At 37.7% G+C, this 16,866-nt stretch overlaps 1 protein-coding gene, 1 long non-coding RNA gene and 1 pseudogene across 2 annotated transcripts in view; 2 read left to right on the top strand and 1 right to left on the bottom strand.

Annotated features, from left to right (window-relative positions):
• The window catches only part of ZSWIM2 (zinc finger SWIM-type containing 2), a 36,659-nt gene extending 36,098 nt beyond the window's left edge, over positions 1-561 (bottom strand). Inside the window, exon 1 of the mRNA XM_049615376.1 lies at positions 455-561. The gene's annotated coding sequence lies outside the window, so the exon portion shown is untranslated. The remainder of the gene's footprint in view (positions 1-454) is intronic.
• A 111-nt stretch (positions 562-672) lies between these two features.
• Positions 673-15,322, top strand: LOC125911496 (uncharacterized). The gene is made up of 3 exons (XR_007454336.1): positions 673-858; positions 14,893-15,020; positions 15,197-15,322. It is a non-coding gene; the product is annotated as an uncharacterized LOC125911496 (long non-coding RNA).
• Positions 15,323-16,143: 821 nt separating this feature from the next.
• LOC125911495 (thymosin beta-4-like) lies at positions 16,144-16,279 on the top strand (annotated as a pseudogene).
• Positions 16,280-16,866: the final 587 nt, after the last annotated feature.

Raw genomic sequence — 16,866 nt, 5'->3', positions numbered from 1 at the left:
GTCAGTTGACTTTGAGTTAATTAAAAGGAAGATGATTTGGGTCATCCTGATCTAATCATACAACTCGTTTAAAATTAAGCACAAGGGGCACCTGGATGGCTCAGTCGGTTAAGTGTCCAACTTTGGCTCAGGTCATGATCTCACAGTCTGTGAGTTCAAGCCCCACATCTGGCTCTGTGCTGACAGCTCAGAGCCTGGAGCCTGCTTCAGATTCTGTGTCTCCCTCTCTCTGCCCTTCCCCCACTCACGTTCTCTCTCCCTCTCTCAAAAATAAATAAACCTCAAAAAAAATTTGTTTTAAATAAAATAAATTAAGCACAGAGTTTTCTCTGGCTAGTGGCAGAAGGAGAAGTCTGAGATGAAGCATAACTTTCTTGAAGATGGAGGGATCCACCTTAAAGGAATGCTGGGGGCCTCTGGAAGAAGAGCCAAAAAGGAAATGGGGGACTCAGACCTATAACACTAAGGAGCTGGACTTTGCCACAGCCTAAATAAAGTTGAAATCAGATTCTTCCTTAGAGCTTTCAGATAAGAGTACAGACTGGCTGACATCTTGATTTCAGTCTCCTAATACTCTGACCAGAGAATGCAGCTGGGCCTGCTTCAACTACTGACCTACTGAACTGTGACCTAATAATGGTGTTGTTTTAAGCCACTGTTTGTGGTAATTTTTTAAAAACCAATAGAAAATAAATACATGGAGCCATTGGCAAATTTCAGCAACCGCTAGAGGAAAAAATATGAATGGAGGGCGCTGACTGTCTCGGGGGGGAATAAGTGAAGGCATAAACGTGGAACAGTTTACTCCTTACCTGCCAGCATTGGGTTGGACAAGAGAGTCACTCTGGCTGGTTCCAGGTACAAAATAACTTATTATAGGATCTAAGCTAGCTTGCAAAATGTCTAGTAAGGCCACAGAGATCAAGATTTGATCATATACTAAAGTGAGGCACTGAGGAAAATTATTTACTCATACCATGAGATTTTTTTTTTGCAGCAGAAGTACCTCTGAGTCACTCAAGAAGCTAGGGACTGGACATCAGTACCTCCACTATTGCAGAAAACCAAAGGACTTTATAACTATAATTGCTACTTGGGCTTCATGCTCTCATTCACTTCTGCCTTTCAGGTCTTGGTGGAAGTTAGTAATGTACTACAATCTGAAGCCAAAAGAAAAAAAAATATGAGAAATATGGAAAGGTGGTTTTAAGAAATTAGACCAGTAACAAAATGGGCCAGAGGGAGAGGTTAAAATAATTTGGGGAACAACTAGAGAATCAGAAATAGCTTTTTGGTTTTAAAAATGATTGTGAAATTAAAAAAAAAAATCCCGCCACAAAGGGAACTTACCTTCAAGTGGAAAGAGCTTAGGATATCAAGCATTAGGATAAATGAATAATAATTACTACCATACCTAGATATGTGATTAGCACATTTCAGAACGTTAAAGAGATTGAAAAAACCTGTTTACAGAATTAAAAAAACAGGAGTGTCTGGGTGGCTCAGTCAGTTGAGCGTCTGACTTTTGATTTTGGCTCAGGTCATGATCTTCGGGTTGTGGAATTGAGACCCGAGTTGGGCTCTGTGCTGATGGCATGGATCCTTCTTGGGATTCTCTCTCTCCCTCTTTCTCTTTCCCTCTCCTGCTCATGCTTGCTCTCTCTCAAAATAAATAAACATTTAAAAAAAGAGAATTAAAAAATAGGTATAAAAAGGCAAAAACTTGATTAGCATCAAATTTTTTATTTGCATTTATATCTAGCTAAATAGGGAAAGTTTATCTCCTACATATGATTAATGAGTGAAGAACTAGAGGATATATATTAGTAAAACCAGGGTCATTTTAATTTTATGTTTATTTATTATTATTTTGTTGTTTAATTTTATGTTTAAATGGTTTCTATTAATCAACACCTGCTCTTTTATAACATAGCTTTTCTATTTTCTTTATTTAGTTGATTCATTTCTTGATTGGTTTGAATAGTTTCTTGAATACTTTTTGCAGGAAGAGAATGTGCAATATATATTTTCTGCAGTCTTGAATAATGTAAATTGTCTTAAAATTGCTTTCACAGGTGAATGACAATTTGGCTGGCTATAAAATACTTGGATAAAAATCTTTCTCCTCTAACCCTAAAAATATTGCTATACATTTTGTAGGTGATCCATGATATAGAGGGTATATCTCTGAGACTAGTCTAATTTTTTTATCCTTTATGTATTGGTAACATTAAAAAAAATTCTTTGTACTTAAGACTTCAACCAGGATCATTTCATAAGTTGTTTTTCATAATTTTTTTAACACTTGGTCAACATAGTGTCTTAGTCTATGTTATAATTGCTTATGTTCCATTAAAAAGAATACAAATTATCTGTATTTTGTATCAGATTTTATTTGCTTCTTTTTGGTTATTCTTATCTATTATTTACTGTTTCATTATTTTTTTCTCAACCTTTTCTTCTGCTTTCTGGGAGAGCTTTTCTTTTCCAATTTTATTGAGAAAACCTGACATACATGACTGTATAAGTTTCAGGCATATGGCATGATGATTTGATTTATATACATTGTGAAATAATAGCCACTATAGGTTCAGCTAACGTCCGTCTTCTCATATAGATACAATAAAAGGCAAAGAAAGGAAGAAAAAAGGAAAAAAAAATTTCCCTTTGTGATGAGAACTCTTGGGATTTATTCTCTTAACAATTTTCCTATATGTCATATGGCAATGTTTGCTATCATCATCATGTTGTACATTACATCCCTAGTACTGATCTGTAACTGGAAGTTTGTACCTTTTGACCACCTTCCTCCTATCACCTAATTCCCCTCCCCCCATTTCTGGTACCCACAAGTCTGGTGTCTTTTTTTGAGTTAATTTTGTTTGTTTTCTTTTGTTTTAGATTTCACATATAAGTGAGATCATATAGTATTTTTCTTTTTCTGTTTGACTTATTTCACTTAGCATAATGCCTTCAAGGTCCATCCATGTTGTCACAAATGGTAGGAATTCCTTGTGTTTTTTATTTGTTTGTTTATGGCTGAGTAATAGTCCATTGTACATATATCCCTTATCTTTTTCGTTCATCCATCAGTGAATGCTTAGGTTGTTTCCATGCCTTCGCTATTATAAATAATGCTGCTATGAATGTGAAAGTGCATTTTTCAATTTAGTGTTTTTGTTATCTTTGGATATATTCCCAGAAGTGAATTGGTGAGTCATATGGCAGTTCTACTTTTAATTTTTTGCGGATTCTTCATACTGACTGAGGATTTTCTAAAGTGATGGTTATCAGTTCTATTCAGATTTTCTATTTATTACTGATTCAGTCTTGGTAATTTTTCCATTTCTTCTAGGTTGTATAATTTGTTGGTGTATAGTTATTTGTGGTAGCCTCTTAGGATCCTTTGAATTTCTGTGGTATCAATTTTAATGTCTCCTTTTTCATTTACAATGTTTAGTCAGCCTTGTTTAGTCTAGCTAAGTGTCCATTTTGTTTACCTTTTCAAAAAAATCAACTCTTGGGTCAGGTAGTCTTTTCTAATCTTCTGTTCCCTATTTAACTTATTTTTTCTCTAACTTTTATTGTTTCCTTTCTCCTGCTAACTTTGGACTCAGATTGTTCTCCTTTTTCTAGTTCATTAAGGCAAAGAGCTAGGTTGTTTATTTAGGATCTTTCTTGCTTCTTAATATAGTCATTTACTGCCTTGAACTCCTTTTAGAACTGCTTTTGCTATATCCCACAAGTTCCAGTATGTTGTGTTTTCCTTTTCATTTGTCTCAAGAAACTTTTTATTTTTCCTTTCTTTTTTTATCCATTGGTTGTTCAGGAGAGTATTGTATAAATTTCCATGTGTTCATGAATTTTCCAGTTATCCACTTACTGATTTCTAGTTTCAGGCCATTGTATTCAGAAAAGATACTTGGTATGATTTCAGTCTTCTTGAATTTGCTGAGACTTGTTTTGTGGCTTAACATAGAGTCAATCTAGAATGTTTCATGTGCACTTGAAAAGAATGTGTATTCTGTGGCTGTTGGAGTGAATGTTCTGTATATGTCTTTTAGGTCCATTTGGTCTCTGGTGTTATTCAAATCCACCATTTCCTTACTGATTCTTTGGATGAGAGATTCATTGTTGAGAGTGGGGTATTAAAGTCCCCAACTGTTGGGGTGCCTGGGTGGCTCAGTCGGTTAAGCGCCCGACTTCAACTCAGGTCATGATCTCACAGCTTGTGAGTTCCAGCATCGCATTGAGCTGTGTCCTGACAGCTCAGAGCCTGGAGCCTGCTTCAGATTCTGTGTTTCTCTCTCTGCCCCTCCCCACTCACTCTCTCTCTCTTTCTCAAAAATAAACATTAAAAAAAAATTAAAGTCCTCAACTGTTATTGTATTACTTTTTATTTCTCCTTTTAGCTCTGTTAATTTTTGATTTATACATTTGGGTTCTCTGATGTTAGGTGCATAAATATTTTAATTGTTATATCTTTTTGATGTATTCACCCATTTATCATTATATAATGACTTTTTTTTTAACCATTTTTCAATTGAGGTCTATTTTATCTGATATAAATATAGTACAACTGCACTTTTTTTTTTTTTTTTTTTTACCATTTGCCTGAAGTGTCTTTTTCCATCCTTCATTCTCAGTCTATGTGTCTTTAAGGTTAAAGTGAGTGTCTTATAGGCAGCATATTGTTGGATCTGGTTTTTTATTCATTCAGTCATTCTATATCTTCTAATTGGAGAATTTGTTTATCTTTAAAGTGATTTTTGATAGGTAAGAACTTACTATTATCATTTTGTTAATTGCTTTATGGTTGTTTTGTATATCTGTTTTTCTGTGTTTCTTATCCTGTCTTTTTTGGTGTGTTTTGATGTCTTTTAGTATTAGTATGCTTTGACTTCTTTATTGTGTTCTTTGTGTAATTACTACAGGGTTTGTTTCTTGTGGTTGGTAAGGCTTACAGAACATGTCTTAAGTTTATAACACCCTATTTTAAACTGATAACAACTTAACTTTAATAGAATTTTTAAACTTTATAATGTTATTTCTCCTCCCCCCTCACATTTTAGGTAATTGCTGTTATAATTTACTTATTCTTATTGTGTAACTAATAACAGATTATTGTAGTTATGGTTTGTTTTCTTTTTAAACTAGAGTTGTAAATGAATTATGCATCACTATTACCATATTGTAGAATCTATGACTATATTTACTATTATCAGTGAGATTTATGCTACCTTTTTGAGGTTTTTTTTTTTTGTAATTTGACTTATTTTGAGAGAGAGAGCATGAACGGGGGGAGGGAGACAGAGAATTCCGAGCAGGCTCCGCACTGACAGTGGGGGAGTCGATCCCACAAACGGTGAGCTGAAATCAAGAGTCTGACTCTTAACTCACTGAGCCACCCAAGCACCATAAGTTTTTATGATGTTAATTAGCATTCTTTTACTTCCACTCAAAGAACCATCTTTAACATTTCTTGTAAGGGAGAACCTCTATGGCATTTTTTTTAAGTACTCCCTCAGTTTTTGTTTGTTCAAGCAAGTCTATCCCTCAGTTTCTGAAAGACAGCTTTACCAGGTTTAGAATTCTTGGTTGACAGTTATTTTCTGTCAGTGTTTTGAATACATCATCCCATTTTCTCCTGGCCTGAAAAGTCTCTGTTGAGAAATCCACTAGTAGTCTTATAAGGGCTTTTCTTGTATATAGCTTCTTTCTTTTCTTTTGTTACTCTTAAAATTCTTTCTTGGGCTTTTGGCAATTTAACTATAATGTGTCTTAGGTTAGCTGTATTTGGATTCAACCTATTTGAGGTGTTCATTTCTCTCTGCAGGTTCAAGAAGTTTTTAGCCATTATTGCTTTATATACAGTTTCTGTCCCTTTCTCTTCTGCTTCTCCTTCTGGAATTCCAATAATGCAAATATTGTTTTTTTTCATTGTGTCCCATAATTTCCACAGGATTTTTTTTTTTTATTCTTTTCATTCTTTTTTTTTTTTTTTTTTTTTGCTTCTCTGTCTAGGTAATTTCCAATGTCCTATCCTCCAAATAGTTGAGTGTTTCTTCTTTATGATTGAATCTACTTTTAAACCTCTCTTTTGAATTCTTTAGTTCAATTCTTGTATTTTTCAACTATAGGATTTGTTTTATTTTTTTAGATGGTTTCTGTTTCCTTGTGCTTCTCTTTTGTTCATGCATTGTTTTTCTAAATTCATTTAGTTGTCTGTCTATGTTTTTTGGTAGTTCACTAAACTTCCTTAAGAGGATTATTCTGAATTTTTTGTCTAACAGTTAATAGATCTCTGTTTCTTTAGGGTTAGTTATTGGAGCTTTATTAGTTTCCTTTGGTGGTGCCACACTTACCTGATTTTTTTGTGATCCTTGATTCCTTATGTTAGTATCTGTACATTTGAGTAATCAGACTTTTCTTTCAAACTTTACAGGTTTTGACAGAGACAGTTCTTTACTAGTCAGCCCAGTTTGGGTTTCTGGTGTGTTTATTGATAATGTCCTTGGGCAGGTGGGACCTGCTATGATGGTCTGTTTTGGGGTGAGGCAACTGTTTGAGCTCTGAGAACATGGATGGATGGGTGTGTCATTGGCTCAAAACAGTTGGAAAGGACTGCTGCTTGATTCCTTTCCCAAGTGAGGCTGAAGGATTGGCTTTGTGGTTGCCTAGATTCTCTGGTCAGGCTTAATAGATGATCACACTAGGTACTATATTCAGTAGTAGATAGGGCTGTGAATTATCTTCCCTGCCCTGACAGGGCAGCAGGACAGGGCCCAAGGCCTGTATAGATCATTGTTTGTGGATCTGAATTAGGCCAGAGTGTGCACTGAATTCTCTGGTCAGTTGAGGCCACTAGCTTTGTTCTGTAGACAGGGGAAACCATGGGCTGTACACTCTGTTTGAGTGCCACTGTATACAGAGGTTCTCCCTTACAAGATGGGCTATGCAGCTTACTGTGTGCTCCAGGTAGGTTCTCTGGTCAACAGGCTGAAGACTGTGTTCACTAATGAGTGGGGCTAGAAATTTGACTCCCTGATCAGGTATAGTGGGAGAAAGAGCTGTAAAGCTGGTAAGGCTCTTTGTTTGTTGTCTTAACTCAAGCCGACCTACACCACAAATCCCCTGACTGAACAGGGCCACTGGCTTTGTTCTACAAACTACTGGCTCTGCCTGCCAGCCCCTCAGCTTCAGGAGTTGTCTCAGGCCTTTCTGATCAGATAAGGATAGAAGGCACGCTACAGAGCCGGTGGGGCTATGTCTCAGTTCCCTTGTTTGGGTTGGGGGAGGGAGGGCTGCTCCAGGCTACTCAATTTCTCAAACAGGCTCTCCAGGTGGAGGGGCCAAGGACTACTTTCAGCCTTGGCTATGAGTTAATCCCCTGCCTATGTGTAGCATGGAAATGCTCCATGCCCAGTACTGGCTTTACTTTGGGGGTGATCAGCTCTGCTTGCCTGCCTGCCTCTTGGCACAAGCATTGCTGAGCTGTACTGCTCCCAGGAGCTGTCACCACCTTTCTGGTCAGATGGGGCTGGAAGACACTCTCCACTGAGGGTGGGACTATGATTCTGCTTCTTGCCTGGGTGTGAGCAAACTCTGCTCTGAGGGTAGCAAAACTCTTCTGAATCAGTCAGATCTGCACACCACTGAGTTCTCTGGTCAGAGTGTGCCCCTAGCTTGTTCTGCAGATGAGCAAAACCTCTGGTTGAGATCAGTACTTGGGCACTGCAGATGTGAACTCAGTCAGCCAAGATCCATGTGCTGGCCATTGCAAGCTCCTCTCCCTTTCTCGGTCACAGTCATATGCCCATTGGTTGAGCAGATCCCCTGTAATGTTCATGGTGTGAGATAAGAGTAGAAGCTTCCACAATGCAACCCACAATGCTGGGGGTTGACGGGTTCTCTTTTACCACTGGGGGAATGGAAGCTTAGGGGAGACCTCTCCATGTGGTGTGATGTTGGCCTGAGGAAGGAGCATTGTGATCAACGTGTAGCTGCTTCACTTGCCCTTCTAATGCAATCGTCTTGGTCTCCGGGGTGCAGGGGGTGCTTCAGCTTCATTCCCCATGTTCTAGGATTCTCTTAGTGGTGTCTTGTTCTTGAAGAGTTGTGAGCTTTATTTCTTGTGTGAGGGGGGAGTGAAGTCAGGAACAACCTATGTTGCCATTTTGGTCTGTGAGAGCTTTTCATATTTTCGCTCTTCATCCTAAGGCATTTAAAAATCATGTCATTGAATGTTTATTTCACAACGCTTTAGAAAATTCTAGTTCATTGCTATTTCTGCCAATTTTTCATACAGTTCTTTTGTCTCAGCCAGTTCTCCTTTGATTGCAGACATCTTACCACCTTTTTTAAAAAATTACTTTTTAAAAAAATAAAACCATGAGACCATGTTTTAGTGAATTTTACCAAGCATTAAAACAGATGCTGCTGAAGATTTACACTTTTTTTTTAAAGCACACCCTTTGTCTACCTCTTGAAAGGTGTGACTTTTTTATTATTCTGATAGAATCTTTTCTAAGTTGACCTTCTTCTTTTTATTCATCTGTGGGGAAAAAATAAGTTTAGGAATTCCCTGAGCTTGCATCAATGGGTTAACAAGGCATAAAGAAATAGAAAGCCACAGGATGAACGCATACAAGATTAGGTAAAACAGATTAGGTAAACAAGGCAAAGGCCCCCACTATAGGACAAAGGTATAGGAATAGGAAATCTCAGGATGAAAACATCCAAGATTAGGTAAACAAGATTAGGTATTCAGGGTGGAAGCACATCACCCCCCCTGCACCCCCCGCCCCCCCCCCCCCCCCCCCCCAGTTTAGTACAATAGCAGAAAGCCGCTTTCATTGGAAGGAAAGACCAAAATTGGTAAACAGGTATACAGGGTTATAGACTACAGGGCTATAGACAGCAGCAGCAAGTTGCCTGGAGTGGAACTAATTAGCAAAAGAAAGGTACCTTGTTGACCCTGAAGTAGCCTGCTCTCTCTTGTCCCCTAGACAAGTTTAAGTAAACAGACTTGGCTCCTCAAGCCTGCCTTAAACAACCATCTGCCAGGCACAAGGACTTTGTTTTGTATTGACTCAAACCTCTAACACCTTGTATCTTCAAAACCACCCCCCCCCCCGCCCCTGCCCTGTTCCCCCACGCCCATGAGTTAATGTTCAAGATTTCATTGTCTCTTTGTGCAAGTCCATCATGCTTGTAAGCCTTCTGATCCGAATAAAAATGGAGCAAGGACCCTTACTCGGGGCTCTTGTCTCCTCCTGGACGTTAGCTTCTCTCGCGTTTCAATCCTGCGTCCGCTCTCTTGCTGGACAAGAGAGAACTCCAGACCCAGAGTCTACTACATTCATCTTTGATGGTGGTAATTTCTTCTAGTCTTAGTATTTTCCTCTAGCAGGGGACAAATGGAGTCTTCTTGTTTTGTTTCAACATCTACTTGGAATTGTTAGAATCCTCATGTTAACATTTTAGACTAGTGGGTTGGTTCATAGTTCAGTGATACGGGAATAGGAAGAAGCTAAGACTGTGGTCAATACACCAGGGGTACTTGTCTTTGTAAGGTTTTTTTTTCTCAGGTTTTGTGAAATAATTTTTAGGGGCTTTACTCTAAAATTTGGTCCAAGCTCCTTTCTAAGTTTGTTCCCAATGGCATCAAAGAATATTGATGTTAAAAAAAGAAGCTCCTATACTAATGTCACTAATAACTTATTTTGTGTGCTTTACTTCTGGTCTCCTGACACAGCTGTTCTTGAAATCATTTTACTCTCCTTACTGTTGCTGCAGCTCACATAGTCGAGGTTAGAGCCATTGATTTTTATAGACTAGCTCCTTGATTAGCAATGTAGTCTACATGGTGTATCTCCCTGGTTCCTCTGGTATAATTTTCTGCAAATAGCGCAGATTAGTGTTCCAGATTTTCTCCTACTGTTTTGCATTTATTTAATCTTTATGCCATAAAGGAGTCAAAAAGTGTCAGATGCCTTTGTTTTAGTTACTAACTGCATCTGGAAGTCTCTAGGCATTACATCTTATGAGAGGTTCTTAGAACACTTAAGAAGGAATACTTTTAAAAGGCATGCATATGAAAAGGTACCACTTTGATCTATGTCATTCTAGAGGGCTTGATATATTAGAGAGTCAGACTGGCTCCTTATAAGAAGGAATATTTGGACAATTTCACCTGTCCAAAAAATGAAGTGGATCTCTTATGTTGCTTGAAGATTCCCATCACAGAAAACTTTTAAAGGCATACTGAATTGGCATATTCTAGGAATACTGCAGAGGGTTTTCTTGCAGAAATGAAAGATTATCCTAAATGTCATATAAGAAATATTTTAGCTTTCTTAGGGTCTATAGTTATATAGATTAACGTTGTGGGGTGTTTTGTTTTGTTTTGTTTTGTTTTGAGAGAGATTGTGTGTGCAAGTGGGGGAGGGGCATAGCGAGAGGGAGAGAGAGAATTTCAAACAGGCTCCATGCCCATCCCAGAGCCTGAACTGGGGCTCAATCTCATGACTGTGAGATCATGACTTGAACAAAATCAAGAGTCTTACACTCAACCAACTAAACCACCCAAGCTTATCTGAAATAGTTGCCTCTCACTATTCACTTGCTATAGAAACCATGTCTAATTTAAGATTTATTATACAATTTTAAGTACCATTCATGACTATTTCCTATAAATATGAGATATGGAAATATTACTTTAGTTGTCATACTGAAAGAAAATCAACATGAAAACATTTTGAAAGTTCTCTAAACATATAGTTGACTTTGAATATTTGATATGTAAATATAAGTATCTTATTCATTGGAGAATATTTCTCGTGGACCTCGTGGGGTGTAATATCACAAGACTAAATATTTGACATTTTGGCCTATGTAAATCAAAAATTAAATCAATATTTAAAAAGTGTCTTCTTTTATCTCAATTATTTAATTGTTGACTTGGAAAATACATTCAGTCTATCTCTTCTCTTCATATCCTCCAGATGGTAATTTTTCTGATATCATTTTGGCACTATTCTTAACTGTAGAACAGGAACTGAATTCAGCTGATCTATATGAATATATTATTGGAAATTGCCTTTGTAACAAATGACAACACCTGACATTCTCAGGGTAAAGCCCATAAGAATATTATAAATAGAAAAATATTACATTCCCTAAGCAAAATGAATGGAAATGGAAGTGTGTGTGTGTGTGTGTGTGTGTGTGTGTGTGTGTGTGTGTTTTCAGAGTCAGGAAAAAAAATAGTACTTCGACCTAACCTCTGGAAAATCTCAAAGTGAGATGATGTCCTAGGGCAAATAATCATGTGAATACTATCTCATTATAGCTATTTGGACCAAGAGTGGACACTACATTCAACAAAGGTTCACAGGCAAGTCTAACTTAGGGGCCTGGCTCATGAAGATGATCTAAGTTCCCTTCTTTGGAAACTGAGCTAATACTCAAAGGGAAATTTCTGGAGAAGATAGTAATAAGCAGATCTTTAAGGTGCTGCATGGTCATACAGAGTACTAGAGTAAAGCTCTGTGGGTTGCTGCTGCCAAAGTCTTTGGAGCTACCATCAACCTAAACTACTCTCTAGCCCTAACAGACCGTCTCTGTTATAGTCCCTCCATCCAGATTATTGTCATTTCCTCACTTACTCATGTCAAGTAATTAAGCAAGGAGGCCATTAGACAAACCAAAACCTAAAGCAGAGTCAATGCACTCAAGTCTGAGAAGATGAAACATATGAACAACCAATCATAGCTAAGTAGGCTTTCCCAAATAAATAACTACTTAAGTTATAGCCAATCAAATAATTTCCTTGCTTTGCTTCCCTGTCCTTTCTATAAAAGTCTTCCTCCTAGCTCCCATACTCCGAGTACTCCTAACTATCTATGGTTTGGTGCTGCCTGATTCAAATCAATGTATGCTCAAGTAAACTCTTGAAAATTTTGATGTGCCTCAGTTTATCTTTTAACACTTACTACAATAAATCCTCTTGCTCGAATTAGCCTCAGTGATTCTGTTTTTTTGTTTTTGTTTTTTGTTTGTTTTTTGTGACCACAGATGAGTAACTAAAATGAGGTTCTGCATTAACTTAATAGCTGAGGAGATATACAAGAAATAATGGGTCTCAGGTATAGAATCAGAATGTCTTAGAAATCAGTAGGATTTGGATGATAGAGGAAAGAGGCCAAGATGAGTCTCAACTCACTGGGATAGGTAACACAGAAGAAAGAGCAGGGTTGGTCAAGAATATGTTGAGTCTAGGTTTAAATGTGTTAAGATTGTGGTGCCTGTGGGGCTTTCAGTGGAGATGCATACTAAACAGTTAGATATATCAGTTTGGACTTGTCTTGATGCAATATCCAGACTCCCCCCAATAAACCTTCATTGCCATGAATTTCTTTCATATTGAATTATTTATAATTAAGAATTTTGAGGGGCACCTTGGTGGCTCAGTCGGTTAAGCGTCAGACTTTGGCTCAGGTCATGAACTCGCGGTCCACGGGCTCAAGCCACACGTCAGGGTCTGTGCTGACAGGTCAAAGCCTGGAGCCTGCTTCAGATTCTGTCTCTCTCTCTTTCTGCCCACTCCCCTCTCAAAAGTAAATAAACATTAAAAAAAAAAAAGAATTTTGAGAATGGTTTAACTGGCAAATTGACATAGTAAGAGTATATCAAATTAATATAGCATCATATAATTAATACTTAATGTTTAATTATTTTAAAATAACCTCATTATTATTGTGGCCTTTTGTACTTTGATCATAGAATTGCAATTCATAAAGTTTGAATACTTTATTCAATTGATAGTATGTTTCTTACTTTAAGTCAATAAATTATAAAGCTTTTTTAATGCAGCAGTTCTTTGTGCATTTTTTTTATTAGTATGAGCTAGTTGCTAAAGGACTGAGAAATTATGAGCTAGCAATCACATTGTGTTTCTGGAGGAATCTGTCATGAACTTATAATGTATCCCAGATAATTTGGGTGTGGAGGTGGACAGTTGGACTTTAGATATCATTTTTTGGTTCTGTTGCATTAAAACACTTATAACATATGTGTATTATATTTTGGCTTTTCTTCTTAGTGACCTAAGTGGCAAAAAATAAAAACAAAACAAAATAAAACAAACAAAAACAAAACACACACACACACACACACACACAAAACAAAAAAACCCTAAAACAAATCTATTAACTGTACAGAGATATAAGTTTGCTGCTTGGTGAATTAAAGATACAAATCTAATTAAACTTCCAGACTCCAATGGCTATAGTAAGGAAATATTCTAAAAGGCAGGAACCCACAAATGCAAAAGATGAAAGTGGAGACAACAGCAACATAATATTGGAAAATGAAATGACCAACGAGTGGTAGGTAGGCATTGTAGCAAACTAGTAAAAGCTGTATACTGAACTTGTGTTGTAAAAGGTAAGAATCAGTCCAGTTTCCTTAAAGAACTGCAAAAGAGACGAAGGATTTATGGGCTCAGCTACTTCTGGCAGTTGCAAGGTGCAGTGGGATGATACTCTAAAATAAGAAAAAATTGATTGAAACCTATGTAGGAGGGGGTTATATCCCCAGGTCCCCTTCCTCTTTCTGAACACTTAGACAACTGCCTCCATCTAGGTGAATTAGCAGAGGTGGTGACACAGCAGGCTCAACACTGGGGAACCCTGAGCATAATCAAGGATGTTTGCACCAAACTGAAAACTGTGGTATTAAGTAAACATATGCATATTAGAGGCTGAATCCCAGCACCTTACTCTACAGCTAGATCACTGGTCCTCAGGCATTTACTTTCAGAGAAGAAAAAAGAATCTTCTCTAGGGAATCTGATCAGCTCTAGATGAAAGACCTAAATACAATACAATACAATACAATACAAGACAATACAATACAATACATACAATGCAGTACAATACAATGCGGGCTCCTTGATGACAAGGACATGGCCTGGCTAGATCATTTGTAGTTATACTTATAGTCAACAAGCCCCACCTGCACACTCAGTTTTAAACTAGGGCTTTCCATCACCCACTCTTAATGATGAACTGGTAAATATGAACACAAAATAGGAAACCTAAGGGAGGCCTTTAACATAAAAATAAATATCAAATAGCCAAAATCAAAACACTCTGAGGAAGAAACAGAAACTCTGCAGGGGGAAGAAAACATAAAAATTTTGCATAAGCTTTTTAGAGAGTTAAGTCTACTGAAATAATAAAAAAGAACAAAAAGCTACAATAAAGAAATAGTAAGAGAACAAAAAAGAACTTAATTTAAAATAAGACACAAGAGAATTTTAAGAGAGGGAGAGAGAAATGAAAGGATCTGGAACAAGAATTGCTTTTTACTTCTCATCAACAACACTGAAGCTATAAAACATGCAGCAATGCCTTAAAAATTCTGAGGAAAAGTGATTTCAATCCTAGAGTTCCACACCTAGCTGAAGTTAGTATTATGCAGAAAGAATGAAAACATTTTCAGACATGCAAGGTTTTTAAAATATTTACCTCCCATCAAACTTGTCCGTCCTCAGGAAGCTACTAGAGTATGTGATCTAGTAATACACAGAAGTAAACCCATAGAGAGAAAGACACAGGCTACAGGACACAGGGAATCTAATGAGGATACAGGTGGAAGGAATCTCCAGAATAATAAGGAGAAGAAAAACAGTCCAAACTGGAGTTCAGAAAACCCCATCAGATTTGTTTCTTCAGGAAAGTGAAGTTGACAGACTGAATATGAAAAGTTTAAGGTTTTTTTTTTGTGTTTTTTTTTGCATGATGTTTAGAGTTTCTAGCTGAATCAGTCCTAAGGCACAGAAAGTTAAGAAAGAATCTGTAACAGACCTTTCATATGCCATTTCAGGTTACCTTGGTCACAACTCTTTTGGCGGCCATTGGGATTTGTTTCCTCACATGGGTCCAACCTGCCAGCACCTCAACCTTCCATTCTTCAGGCTGATCTGTTGGCTGTCATGTTTGAGATGCCTTTAGGTAATCAGTTATCCTGTTGTGGGGGGATGGGGTGTGGGGGGTGGGAGGGTGGTTCTGGCAAGGGGGATTTTCAGTTATTAAACCCAGTAAAACCACAGGCAAACCATTACAACCAGAGCTTGCAAATCCTGGGAGATGGGAACTGATGGGTAAGTTGCCCTCTGCCCCCATTCCAGGCCTCCTGAAATAGACTCTGAAGATGGTCCTGCAAGATGGAGCATCAGCTGCACCTGATACCAAATGGAGACTGGTTCAGTTATTCACTCCCTCATATTTGCTTGCACTATTTTCCTGCCCCTCATTCCTTTCCTTTATTCCTGTGTTCCTAAGGGTTTCACCACCCAGTAAAATGCTGGTATACAAGTTTTACCTTAGGTACTGTTTTCTAGGGAACCCAGGCTTAGAGACAAACAAATACTTCCTCAACAATGATCAGTTCTAGGAATAAAAATATTGTACAGAAATTTGAAATTTAATCATAGCTTACTGCGTGGCTTTACTCTGATTAGTGTTTACATATTGACGATATTTTAATATATTTTGTAGTAACCCAACTGAAAGCATGATGGAAATTGGGAAAATGAAAGAAGGGTGAGTGGTGTGTGGTGAGAGAGGGGTGAGCAAAAGGCAAACCCTTAACTTCTGTAGTGGGAAGGAAATTAAAAATTAAGAAGTTGTTTGAAGATAAAAAAATAAGTAAATAAATGGACAAAAAAACAAACAAACAAAAAAAACCCAAAAAAACAAAGCTGCTGCGGAAGAAGAACAGGTATAGAGGAGCCAGGGACCTCTTTTGTCTTATTAAGCATTAATTCTTTAAACTATGTTCATTTAAAAGTAAAAAAAAAAAATATTTATTTATTTACTTACTAACTTATCATAGCGAGCGGGGGAGGGGCAGAGAGAGAGAGAGAGAGAGAGCGAGCGCCTGCCTGCTTAGGAGCAGGTTCTGTGCTCAGTGCAAAGCTCCACACGGGGCTTGAAATCACTAAGTGTGAGATCATGACCTGAGCCAAAATCCAGAGTTGGAGGCTTTACTTGCTGAGCCACTCAGGCACCCTGATTAAGACTCAGCAGCGGCCACGGCGCTTGCTGGCCGCCTGGTTCTGCTTCCTCTGCAACCATGTCTGACAAACATGATATGGCTGAGATTGAGAAATTCGATACGTAGAAACTAAAGAAGAGAAAGATGCAAGAAAAAAAGTCCACTGCCGTCCTAGGAAACAATTGAACAGGAGGAGCAAGCAGGCGAATCGTAATGAGGCCTGAGCTGCCAATATGGGCTGTATATTCCACAAGCATTCCCTTATTTTACTTGTTTGAGCTGTTTAACTTTGTAAGCTGGAAAGAGGTTAGATCGAGTTTAAATGACTTCTGCCCCTTTTCTCATCAAAGAATCTGAACTACTGACCATGAACACTGGGCCTCCTCTCCTGTCTGCCTGTCTGGCTGGCAGGGAAAGAAAAGAACTTGAAGGCTGGTGAAGGAGGAAGCGGGTGGGAACCGCCAGTAGAAAGTAAGTTGGTCCAGGTGTTAGACAGACTGTAAAATGCAGTTTAATCAGAGTGCCATTTTTTCCTTCAAATGATTTTCATTATCGGAATGCACAATTTTTAAATATGCAAATAAAAAGTTTAAAATGTGGTTGGTGTGAAAAAAACTTTGATTAAAATAAAAATAAATTTCATGGCTAGTTTTAAGTAATTTAATTTTCATAGATTTTGGTGAGGTATTATTACTTGAGATCTAATAGCATCCATTTTCAATTGCTTTCAAGTAATCTCTTACCAAATTGACTCCAAAGCTATATTTTCTTTGGGCATATATTCAGCAAATGTATACAGTG

This window comes from Panthera uncia (genome assembly GCF_023721935.1).
Source record: "Panthera uncia isolate 11264 chromosome C1 unlocalized genomic scaffold, Puncia_PCG_1.0 HiC_scaffold_3, whole genome shotgun sequence".
Lineage (NCBI taxonomy): Eukaryota > Metazoa > Chordata > Mammalia > Carnivora > Felidae > Panthera > Panthera uncia.
This window is presented reverse-complemented; position numbering and strand designations above follow the sequence as displayed.